Below are 12,792 nucleotides of genomic sequence, written 5' to 3'. Positions count from 1 at the left end.
GTTGTTGTAGAGTCTACCGGAGACTAGGACTGAGCCGAAGTGAAGCTAGCAATTCAACAATGAGGGAATAAGACTTTCAAGAAAGCTTGGTCGACTCAGTCATAAGAGATTTTAGCGATGTGATGAAATTTGAAGCTTATTAATGAAACTCACGTGCAACTTTCGTTATCCAATCATTATGTGCAATTTGTGCTGAAGATCACCTCCAACAAAATTTTAAAAAAATATATTTTTAATTGTATAAAATTTTTGAAGAAGAAAAAGGAATAAATGAAGTTATAAAATGGAACAAATAATATTCATTTTTTGGGGCGAATAATGAATAATTATGAGCGGGGGTAGATGACATAATATTGGTCTGTACGACGTCGTTACAGCATGGGCATGCCGTACGCGTAGCAGTGTGTCGGTCACTCTCTGGCTCGCACGTGGTGGACCCCACACTATCCGATCTTATTATTATTATTTTTATTATTATTTCCATGAAAAAAGAGGGAAAATTTGAGAAATTTTCTAAATTGATTTATTTGGTCAAGTACATTATTAGAAAGCTGATTCAAAAGAGTAGTAAATCTAGCCCGAGTTAAAAATATTTGTAACACGTATATTTGATGTAGATCAATCAAATATACATCTATATTAATAATAAATACGATAAAGTTATCACTCTTCATGTCATTTTTGTGTTCTATTTTCTTTAGAGAAGCTAATGTTCAATTGAAATTAAGAAATATATAATATTTGTTTATTTATACAAGTATCTATTTCTGTCGGTTGGCTTTCTTGCATACTTTCATATCTTTTCCCAAGAATTCGAAATTTTTACAAAGTTTACATTCGTATAATTATTTAATATACAAAATCGATAATTAAAATAACTCTACCAAAACTAATAATTATTTTTTTAAAAAAATTTGTAATGACATTTTATCTTACTCCTACCAATTTAGTACTTAATATATATTTTATAATTCATTTGACACGTATGATAATACTTTTTCCTAACAAATTTCTAAAATGAAAATCTACCATAGGTACAAATCACAATACTTTTTAAAATTAAAAGTAAAGATTGCAATTCAAGTTTAAGGTGCAATTTAATGACGTTAAAGTTTGATCCACCTTGCCAAATTCGAAGTTAATTTTAGTTTATTTCCATTATATTTATATATATTTGCCCTTGACATAAATAGTTTAGGTCTGTTAGGAGTTTATATTTAGTAAAAGTACTTCTTATAAGGCCTTTAATAATAATAGAAAAAGAAATAATTAATCATTTAAAAGTTTAATGTTTGACTTTACATTCTTAGAAACATTTTAAAGTATAGTAAGAGTGAAAAGAAAATTTTAGTTCAACACGTTTGGTGAAAAATCGAACTGTCCACTTCTCATATATGTTAATTACTGCTGAACTATGTTCGTTTTGGCAGAGAAAAAATACTTTATAAGTATTTTTAGTTTTTTTCAAATAATATTGTGTAATATTTTTTAATTAAATCGTCAGATGTGCAATTAATTAAATTAGATAAATTATAAATAGTTTTTCTTTCTCAACACTTTAAATCATGTTTAAAATTTTAAAATTACTATTTCATGTTTGACCTATTAAAAATAATTATTCATTAAATAATGACAAATCATTATTAAATAGTTTGATCTAAAACGTGAATTGGACGTTGATTGATTATTTTTCTTTTTTACTTATCTCTCTAAACAAAGTTTGTTAGGTAATATTTAGTCATTTTAAAAATGCAAGTTGTCTTGAAAACCCTTCTTTACTTTTCTCACATATGAATTAAATATAGTTTACCGAATTCCGATCAGTGTAATTTTTATTATATAACAATCTTGAGTATTAATATATACAATTTTTAGAATTATCGTATTTTTTTTAGAATGGCAGGAAATATAACCATCTTAAGCATATAAAATTGACCTTTTAATATTTAGCAACCAAATAATGAAAATATTGTTATATTTAGCAATGAAATGGTATAATGTCACAATACAAATAACGTATAAGGAAAAAAACGACGAAAATAAATCGTTGCATAGTTATTTTTGCTACTTTTGTCGTTGGAGCTACCGACGAAAACTAGTTTCATCGCTAGATGCAACCACGAAAGCAGTGATGAAAGCTACTTTCGTTGCTAGAGGCAATAACGAATGGTGTTTTCATCACTGAAGTGTGCAGCGCTTTTCGTTTTCGTCTCGGGATTCTTCTATTGATCTTGTTCAAGCGAGATGGCGACCAAAATCTCTCTTCAGTGATGAAAATACTTCGTCGCTAAAGTCAATTTTTCTGGTAGGGATTCTTTTGCTCTCTTACTATTTTTTTTAAATAGATATTTTTGTTAAATTATAGTTGCATGTATTTCACTAATTTCAACCGTTTAGTTCCTAACATTTATTTTTTCAGAATACATTTTATTTATTTTATTTGTTCAAACTGTATAAATTTAGTTTCTAACGTTAATTATCTAATTAAATGATAATCAAGAGTAGATCTTACACTCTTGGATGTCAATTTTTGGGTCTTCTCTGGACGTCCAAAATCTTGATGATGTCAAAATGCGTTAATCACGCTTCTTTCATTTTAGTATTGGACACTTTTCTTTAATTATTTTCATTGTTTTTTAATTCTAATTTTTTTTGAATGAGTTTTTTAATTCTAATTTAAACATATATACCACTTTATAATTTGTGAGACATCGACATGATGCATTTTTAATAGTCATGATCACATCAAAGTTGTATCAATCGAAAAAAATTCACTACCTAAACATCTTAGCCCTCTTGACTTTTCCAAACAAATGCTATCCCGACACGCCTCTTGAAACTCCTTTGCACGTTTAGGTTGGAAAGGAAGTTTTCAAAGTCATTTGAAGTTGGAACTAAAACGGGAGTTCTAAAATTTAGAAGAGACAAAATTAAATTAATTCCCGTTTTTTTTTTTGTTGAGAATATAAGTTGAAAATAAATCCTTATATTTTTACTATACTCATCACGACTCTCTAAAAAATTACTAGATTATTTTAAATAGTTTAATAATCTCTCTTTCAATTTAAAAATATTAAACACTTTTGTTTAATTTTTCTTTTATATAATTTAATTTGAACATATCACGTTACAATTTGTGGTAAGATATGCATTTTTATAAATGATGACTTATTTTTTTAATATAATAAATATGGAAATGAGAGGTTGAATCTCCCACTTACCTGCTGAACTAATGTCCATATTAGTTATTGTTTATGCAAGGATATGCACAACAGTGTATTTCAGATTGCAGCTCGAACTCGGCCTCCGGACCGATCTGAATACTTGGGCGGACCTGCACAAAAAGGTGAGCACTCCGACGATCAAGTCAGTATAGGTCGGATTCCCAGTTTAGTTCGAGGTCAGAAATCATCGTACCTGATCGTGGAGTGAGGTCCTCTACTTATGGGTGGTAGTCTCGCTAATCTCACGACGGTTACACCCGGTAATCTCGGGATCGTCGGTTACACCCGGTAATCTCGGGACCGACGGTTACACCCGATAATCATGCCGCTGACAGTAGCTCACATCGGCCCCTACCGAGCTTCCCGGTAGGTCGGACCTCGGCCAGGTTCACCTCGGCCCTCATACTTAGCATCTGTCAACGCTAGTGGTGGTGATCTCGACGGTCCGAGCTGGGCATGACTCATGAGTCATCTTGGAGCACCAATAGGGGCCTTCCACGTGTCCAGGGTATTCTCTTCCCCAAACATTGGCCCCCTCTCTGTCTGGTCCGATCTCGACTTGGCAGAGAAGTTCATTCGACTTGCTTTGGACGCGTGGCGACTTCCTATTCGTGGGAAAATATAGTCGTTGCGGTAGATTTATCGTCGGAATATTCAAATATTCCGACGTTTCGGATCTCAGGGAGGATCCTAGCCGCTCGTTGATGACACGTGTACGGTGGGGAAATTTTTCCGACAAGCTATAAATACTCCCAATCCCTTAGGTCATACCTTACGTTCCCTGAATTCTTGGAGTTCGATCTGAAGGTAGCTCGAACCCTTGGTAGGTCAGTCTCTTCCCTCACTTTCTCTTTCGAACGTAGTTGCCATGTCGTCCTCTTTTAGCAGCAACTTAGGATCCGATGAGGATTTGGCTCGTAGGTTAGAGTCCGAGCTCGAGGAGATAGAAAACTTTAGGTTCTCCGATGACGGGGAGGATAGTGATGCCTCCACCTCGGGTCAGGGTTTGGAATACCCTTCTAGGCTACCTGAGCACTACCTCGGATCCCTTCGTAGGGGGTTCGCTATCCCTGAGAACATCCTTCTTAGGATTCCGGAGGAGGGGGAGAGAGCTGACAATCCTCCAGAGGGATGGGTCACTCTCTACTTCAAAATGTTTGAGTACGGCCTCAGACTTCCCCTTCACCCTTTCGTCCAAGAGTTTCTTTTCCGAACAGGGCTGGCTCCGGCTCAAGTGGCCCCCAATGGGTGAGGTGTCATTTTCGCTTTGGCCATCCTTTTTTGGCTACGAGCTAGGGATAGTGAAGAGGCCGAGCTGTTGGACGTAGACCAGCTCCTCGCGTGCTTCGAAGCGAAAAGGATAGCTAAGAAGCCTGGTCGGTTCTATATGTGCGCAAGGAAAGGCGCAGGCGGTATAGTTAAGGGGCCGACCTCCATCAAGGGATGGATGAGGAAGTGGTTCTACGCTTCTGGGGAATGGCTTGCAAAGGACGAGTCAGGTCGTTCCTTCTTTGACGTTCCCACTAGGTTTGGGAACCTAGGTACGGAGTAGTTCTTACTTTTTGTGATAACTTTCTTTCTCGTTATTCAGGTCTGACTCAGATCTTGTCTTTGGGCAGTTTCAATCCGACCAGTCCCCGAGCTTACGCAAGCCTTCTTTGACACGCTGAAATACTACAAGGAGCGTTTTCCGAGGGGTAGGAAGGTCAGAACCTTGGTGACCGACAAGCTGCTGCTTGAGTCCGGGCTGCTAGACTACAACCCCGCAGTTCGTCCCATTGAATCCTCAAGGCCGAACTCCGAACTTGGTATGCCGAGCTTGCTTCCCTCCTTTTTCCTCTAACCTTGTGTTGACCCCTGTTTTTATTTTGCAGCCATGGTTTGCGGATTTGCAAGCAACGTGAAGCGCAAGTCCAAGGGCCGAGCCCATGCTCTTGAGGCCGCCCAAAGTTCGAAATCTGCCACTCCCGCTGTGGTAGGGCCAGCCTCGGAAGATCCAACCCCAGTGATCGAGCTGGAGTCTTCTGGGGGTCCCTCGAGGGAGAAGCGCCCCAGGGATCAGACCGAGGCGGTGGACGCCTTGCCTTCGGGCGAGGAGGTGAGGGAGGAAGTCCCTCTGAAGCGAAGGAGGAAGAAGAAGAAGACAACCTCCCCCTTGGAGGTCGGAGCTCGTGGGGTCTTGCCTGCGAGCTACGCAGATCGGGTGGACGATCCTGAGGCCAGGATGGGCGGGACGTCCGATGTGATGACACGGTTCAGAGTTGAGCCGTCAAGTTCTGGGGTGAGGGACCAGGGTGTCCCGCATCTCGGTCGCAAGTTTGGACCGCTGCCTAAGGAGGGCGTCCAAATTTGTGAGCGACCCAGGGTCCGTTCTGCAGAGGACCATCGACTACGCTGCTGAGGTAAGACTAGTGTGTCCATTTTTGCTTAATTTACCTAACAGGTAGCTCGGTCTAATTCTCTTCTTTGTACCTTTTCTCAGGCGTTTGTTGCTTCCATTCAATCAGCTCTGGCTGTAAAGGCCGAGCTGGATGGGAGGGAAGCTCTGGCAGCGAGGGAGAAAGAGGAGTTCTCTGCTGCCTTGGAGGCTGCTTCCTCCACCATGAAGGATGAGCTGCTGAAGGCTCACTCTGAGGTGGAAATTTTGAAGGCCGAGGTGGAGACCAAGGCCGAGCTGCTGAAGAAGGAAGAGGACAGACGCAAGGCCCAGCTCCGAGCTGCCCATGCTATCACCAGGGGCTTGGAGAAGGAGAAGTTCTAACTCCTGAAGGAGAAGGACGACATGCTCCAGGCGCTTGAAGCGAAGGAGGAGGAGCTGAAGCGTGCGACTGCCGAGCTGGAGACGGTGAAGGAGCGTCTCAGCAATGGAGTCCTATTGGAGGAATCGTTTAGGCAACATCCTGACTTCGATGGATTTGCCAAAGACTTCTCTGACGCGGGCTTCAAGTTTCTCATGAAGGGCATTGCCTCCGACATGCCTGACCTTCAGATCGATCTCGGTGGTCTGAAGAAGAAGTATGCTCCGCAGTGGGCGTCTGGGCCTAGTGGCACCCCTGGCCCCCAAGCGTTGGTGGATAAGTACGTCAGAGATCTGGACTCTGACTACTCCGACCTCGAAGAGGATCAGGTCGGCACCACTCAAGAGGACGCTCCTCAAGCAGGCGCTTAGGCGACCACCCTTCAAGAGGCTTTTCGCTGTCTTTCTTCTCTTCTCTTTTGTTTTTTGTTTGTAAGTGTCAGGGCAGAGCTGCAAGGTCTATAAGCCTTGGCTCTGCTCCCCATTCAATAAAGAAGCTCCCATTTGTTTTTACTTTGTTGTTGGCAACATCTTTCCTTTCTTTGCTTTTTCTTTGAACTGCAGCCAATGTCACCTCGCACCTCTTACTTTTGAGGTCGCGCCTTCAATAATTTGAAAGTTTGAATTTGAATCTTTGTCTAGCTTTCAATGCATTGCAGCAACTCTGGATTTCTTTACCATCGCACCCTTAACTTAAAAACGTTAAAAGGCTAAAATCCTAAGTCCGTAGCTGTTCTTCATATCGTACATCGTACCCTCAGGTTCAGAGGCTTGATCATTTTGAACTTTTCACATCGTCCCTTTACCTTGAAGGTTTGAATTTTAAGTTCATCAGTGATTTTGGCATCGCACCTCGTACCCTTAGGTTTTGGAGGGTTGAATTTTAACCAACTGCTGGAATGTGATCGCGTGGGAGTCCGTGGCCCCCATTTAATTTCTGGTCGAGCTCGGAATCATGAAATTAAATCATCACATTTATTCCGATCATAATTCTTGTGAAACAGTTTTTATAGATCCATTGAATACCCTTTTGGCATTTCAAGGATAATAACGCTTCAGGTGCTCCGCGTTCCACGGGTGCGCGAGGACGTCTCCTTTCAGATCGGCCAATACGTACGTCCCAGGTCGGATTATGCCCTTGACCTCAAACGGGCCCTCCCGGGTCGGATCAAGGGCACCCACATGAGTTTGGACCCTCCTTAAGACCAGATGTCTGACCTGAAAGGTCCGAGGTCGAACGCGGGCATTGTAATGTCTGGCCATTCTGCCTTGATATTCCGCCAGGCGTAGCTGGGCCATTGCTCTTCTTTCTTCCAACAAGTCGAGGTTGAGGAGCAGCTCTTCCGCATCTACCGTAGGCTCGTAATGCTCTACTCTGTCAGATGGCATGCCGATCTAACCGGGACTACAGCTTCGGAGCCGAAGGCCAGGGAGAACGGGGTCTCACCCGTCTATTCCCTTTGGGTGGTCCGGTACGACCATAGAACCTCTGGTAGCTCCTCGGCCCACCTGCCTTTCTTGGAGTCCAGTCTAAGCTTGATGCCTCGCTTGATGATCTTGTTGACTGCCTCCACTTGTCCATTTGCTTGCGGATGTGCGGGGGACGAGCTAAGGTGACTTATGCCAAGCTTGCTGCAAAAGTCTTTGAACTTGACGTTCTCAAACTGCTTCCCATTGTCCGTCACAATGGCCTGCGGTATACCAAAGCGACATATGATATTTGTCCATACAAAGGACGTGACTCTGGATTCCGTTATGTGGGAGAGCGCCTCGGACTCGGCCCACTTTGTGAAGTAATCCACAGCAACCACGACGAACTTGGTCTGGCCCTTGCCCAAAGGGAAAGGACCAATGATATCTACCCCCCACTGCGCGAATGGCCACGGGGCCGAGATGGGGGTGAGCAGCTCGGGAGGTTGGTGGATTATGGTTCCGTAGCGTTGGCAATTGTCGCAAGTTCTAACGAACTTCTTGGCGTCCTGGCTGAGGGTAGGCCAATAGTATCCTTGTCGGATCACTTTGGCTGACAGCGACCGGGCGCCTGAGTGATTGCCGCACACTCCTTCGTGGATTTCTCTGAGGACGTACAGGCCTTCTTCAGGGGTTAGGCATCTCAATAAAGGCAGGGAAAAGCCGCGTCGGTACAACGCTCCACCTCGGACCACGAACCGAGCTGCTCGCCTTGCCAACTTTCTGCGCTCCTTGGGGTCTTGTGGTGAGTTGCCCCTAATGAAGTCCGCAATCGGGTCCATCCATGAGGACTCTGGAGCGCCGATCTTCATCAGATCTGGCTCTGAGATCGAGGGATTATCTAAGATCTCGACGGGGACCGACCTGGCCAGGTCGGTTTCGTACGCCGATGCTAACTTGGCTAAGGCGTCAGCATTAGAATTTTCTGCTCGGGGAACCCGGCGTACTTCGTAAGTTCGAAACTGGGCGAGGTACGATCTAACCTTGCCCAAATACTTCTCCATTCGGGAGTCTTTGGCTTGGTACTCTTCCTTGATCTGGCTCACAACCAGCTGGGAGTCGCTGAAGACCTTAACACAAGAGGCCCCCAATGCTCTAGCGATTCGCAGGCCGGCAATAAATGCTTCATACTCAGCCTCGTTGTTAGAAGTCCGGAAGCCGAACCGCAAGGCATACTCAAATCGCTCGCCTCCTGGTCCGAGCAAGAGGACCCCGACCCCACACCCCTTCTCATTGGAGGATCCGTTGACATATATTGTCCACGGTAGGTCGGACTCGCTCAGCTCGGAAGGTGCTGTGAGCTCGGCTATGAAATCTGCCGCTGCTTGTCCTTTCAACGCAGTTCTGGGTTCGAACTGGATGTCGTACTCACTTAGTTCCATTGCCCACTTCATCAGGCGTCCAGAAGCTTCTGACTTATGGAAGATGTTTTTTAGGGGCAAGTTAGTGAGCACCACCACGGTATGGGCTTGGAAGTATGGTCTAAGCCTTCGGGCCGAGGTGACTAAAGCAAGAGCCAACTTTTCCATTTGAGGGTATCTGGTCTCGGCTTTGGTCGTAGCCTTGCTTGTGTAGTAGACCGGGTTTTGCCGCGCTTCCTCTTGCCTGATTAGGGCCGAGCTGACGGCGCTGTCAGACACTGCTAAGTACAATTGGAGCTTGTCCCCCGACATGGGCTTGGTGAGCAAAGGTGCCGAACAGAGGTAGCTTTTCAACTGCTGAAATGCTTGCTCGCACTCCGCTGTCCATTCAAACGGCCCTTTCCTCCGTAGGACTTTGAAGAAAGGAAGGCACTTATCTGTCGATCTTGAAACAAACCGGTTCAGGGCCACAATCCTGCCATTGAGGCACTGAAGCTGTTTCAGCGTCTTAGGTGCCTCCATCTCGAGCACGGCTTTAATCTTTTCGGGGTTGGCCTCGATTCCCCGGTTGTTCACCATGAAGCCAAGGAATTTTCCCGAAGAGACTTCAAAGACACATTTAGCTGGGTTGAGCTTCATTTGATTTGTCTTCATAACCTCGAAGGCTTCGGTCAGATCGGAGAGATGCGACTTAGACTGCTTGCTCTTGACAAGTATGTCGTCCACATACACTTCCATATTCCGGCCGATCTGCTTGGCGAACATTTTGTTCACCATTCTCTGGTAGGTTGCTCCTGCGTTTTTTAACCCGAAGGGCATGACCTTGTAACAGTACAGACCTTGGTCTGTTATGAATGCGATATGACCTTGATCTGGGACATGCATCTTGATTTGGTTGTACCCAGAGTAGGCGTCCATGAAGGTGAGTAGTTCGTGCCCGGCTGTGGCGTCCACGAGCTGATCAATCCTCGGCAGTGGGAAGCAATCCTTCGGGCATGCCTTATTTAAGTTCGTAAAATCTACGCACATTCTCCACTTTCCGTTAGATTTTTTAACTAATACAACATTGGAGAGCCACTCGGGATACGAAATTTCTCTTATGTATTCAGCTTTCAAAAGTTTGCTAACTTCCTCAACAATTACATCACTCCGCTCCTTGTTTATAGGTCTTCTTTTTTGCTTTACAGGTCGGAATGACGGATCTATGCTGAGGCGATGCGTCATAATTTTCGGGTCAATGCCAGGCATGTCCTCATGGGACCACGCAAAGACATCCGAGTTGGATCTGAGGAAGTGGATTAGCTCCTCCCTGTCGGTGGCCCCCAGCTTGGTTCCTATGCTTACTTGCTTCTCGGGACTAAGCAGAGGAACAAGCTCGAGCTCCTCAGTGGGTGCGGCAAACTCCCTCTTCGGCAGGTAAGCCTCGAACCCGAGCGTCCCATCCCTACTGGTGGGAGTTTCAAGGGCGCAGACCGATGAGCCTTTGAGTGCGGAGGCATAGCACTCCCTTGAAGCGGTCTGTTCTCCTCGGACCGTGCCCACGCCATTGGGGGTGGAATACTTCAAAACTTGATGAAGTGTCGAGGGAATGGCCCGAAATGAGTGGATGATGGGTCTCCCAAAGATGGCGTTATAGGCCGATCTACCGTCAATCACCACGAACTCGACCATTTGGGTGACCCGAGTTTGGTCCTGCCCAAGCGTGACCGGCAAGTCGATGCAACCCTCTGGGACGACTGATTCTCCGGAGAACCCAACCAGCGGTGTCGGGCTTTTCTTCAATTGCGACCTCGTCCATCCCAGAGCGAGGTAGGTCGGTAAGGACAGGATGTTAGCAGATGCGCCTCCGTCTACCAGCACCCTCCTGACCACCACATGATCAATCAAGGGAGCGATCACAAGTGCATCATTGTGGGGCAGGTGTACCTCCTCCAAGTCTGCACCGTCGAAGGTGATTGAGCAGGTCGGCCTCTGCTCCCTGATGATACACACCTCGCGCCTGGTTGCACGAGCTAACTCCTTTCTTTTATGTCCGGACTGACCCCCGCTTGGCCCTCCGAAAATGGTATTGATGACCGCAGGTCGGTCAGTGCGCCGGGGCGGCGTCCTCGAACGCTTCCGCTCTTCCTTTTTCTCTGCCGAGCTGGTCCTGGGCTTTCCCACAAATTTCTTGAAGTAGCCATCTTGAATTAGATCCTCAATTTGGCGCTTCAACTCCCAGCAGTCCGACGTGTTATGGTCGTGCTCCCGATGGAAGCGGCAATACTTGTCCTTGCTGCGCCTCTCCGGGGCTCCCCGAAGCTTCTCAGGACGTTTGAGTAGTTTTTCCATTCCAGACTCCTCGATGTTCGTTAGGATCTCGGAAATTGGAATCGTGGTCGGGGTGAAGTGTTCGTAAGGTCGGCTCCTGGTAGGTCCGTTCTCCACCCTCCGATACTCAGCTCGGCCGCTGGAAAAGGATCCTTTGTCCTTGGACTTGGGATCTGTCTTTTCTATATCTTTTCCACTTCTGCCCCGGCCGATCTTTCGTTCTGGTCGGTCGGTTTTGGTTCGAAGGAGCTCCTGTCCATCGATGACTTTCTTCGCTTTCTGAAGCACCTCGGCGAAGGTGGCCGGGGCCTCCTCTCCAAGTTTCACCGTGAGGGCCTCGTCGGCTAGACCGGTGAGAAAATAGCACATGGCCGAGTCATCGGAGCAGTGTGCGACCTTCAACTGCTCCTCCTGGAATCTGGTGACATATTCTCGCAGCATCTCACCCTCCTTCTGTCTGATGGTGGCGAGATGGGTCGCTGTCTTTTTGTCATAATGCCGAGAAGAGAACTGGACGAGGAACTCCCTTCTCAGCTGAGAGTAGGTCGAGATCGACCTGGCTGGCAGTCTCCGATACCACAATCACGCGCTGCCAGTAAGCGCGATCTGAAAGGAGCGCCATTTGATTGCGTCTGATGCCGCTTGGAAATCCATGAGGCCTTCAAAGACCTCAACATAATCCTTGGGGTCTTTCGACCCATCATAAGGTTTCACGGTAGGAGCTTTGAACTTCGGAGGGATCGGTGCTTCCAAAACGTCCGAGGTGAAGGGCGATTCTCCCAAGTCGCCATCGTTCAGTGGACCTTCTTTCTGCTCACACTTGGCCTTTAAGGCCTCCACCTGAGCGTCGAGCTGGCCCCTCAGCTGGTCGAACTCCTCCCTTGTAATCATTCCTGCAGAAGTTACTGGGTTGCGAGAGGATTCAGCCTGCTGGTTGGAGCTCCTGTGTGAGCGGGATGGTGACTGTCCTTTTCGGAGAGATGAGCCTCTCTTTCTGTTGAGGTGTTCACAAAGGTCTCCTCTCTGGCGAGTGTGTCCCTCGCTCTCGTTGTCTTCGGGATGTTCCTCCTCGACTGGGCCGAGGTGGGAACCCCTTTGCTCGCGTATGTCAATGCGCGTCATTCGATTTTCAGATCGGGACCCTGCGCCTGCAGCTAGTATCATCTCGTTATACATTTCCTCCATGGACCGCATTTGTGTGCGCATTGCCTCCATTTCTCTCTGGAGTGCGTCAAAGTTCTCACTTGGTGGAGTCGGGGCTGGTCCCCGAGCGCCCTTCTTAGAGGTCCCACCTCGGCCACAGGTGGCCTTGGATGTCCTTGGGTGCGCAGGTGGTATGACAGGCGCGGTGATTCGTGCCGACCTGCGGAGGGGTTCTGTTGCTAGGCCGTCGTGACCTTGCCCCTCTACCACTACTGCTCCGACCTCCCTCTGGTGGGCATCGCTGGCAGCTAGAGTCCTTCGATCTCCCGTATTGGTCGAGTTTGCTGGTTGAACCATTTTCGCTCGCGTATTGGTTTAAAAGGATTGGGATGACTTAGATTGTCGTCCCCACAGACGGCGCCAAATGTTTATGCAAGGATATGCACAACAGTGTATTTCGGATTGCAGCTCGAACTCGGCCTCCGGA

This window comes from Momordica charantia, assembly GCF_013281855.1.
Source record: "Momordica charantia cultivar OHB3-1 chromosome 11 unlocalized genomic scaffold, Mcharantia_2.0 BLBB01000011.1, whole genome shotgun sequence".
Lineage (NCBI taxonomy): Eukaryota > Viridiplantae > Streptophyta > Magnoliopsida > Cucurbitales > Cucurbitaceae > Momordica > Momordica charantia.
This window is presented reverse-complemented; position numbering follows the sequence as displayed.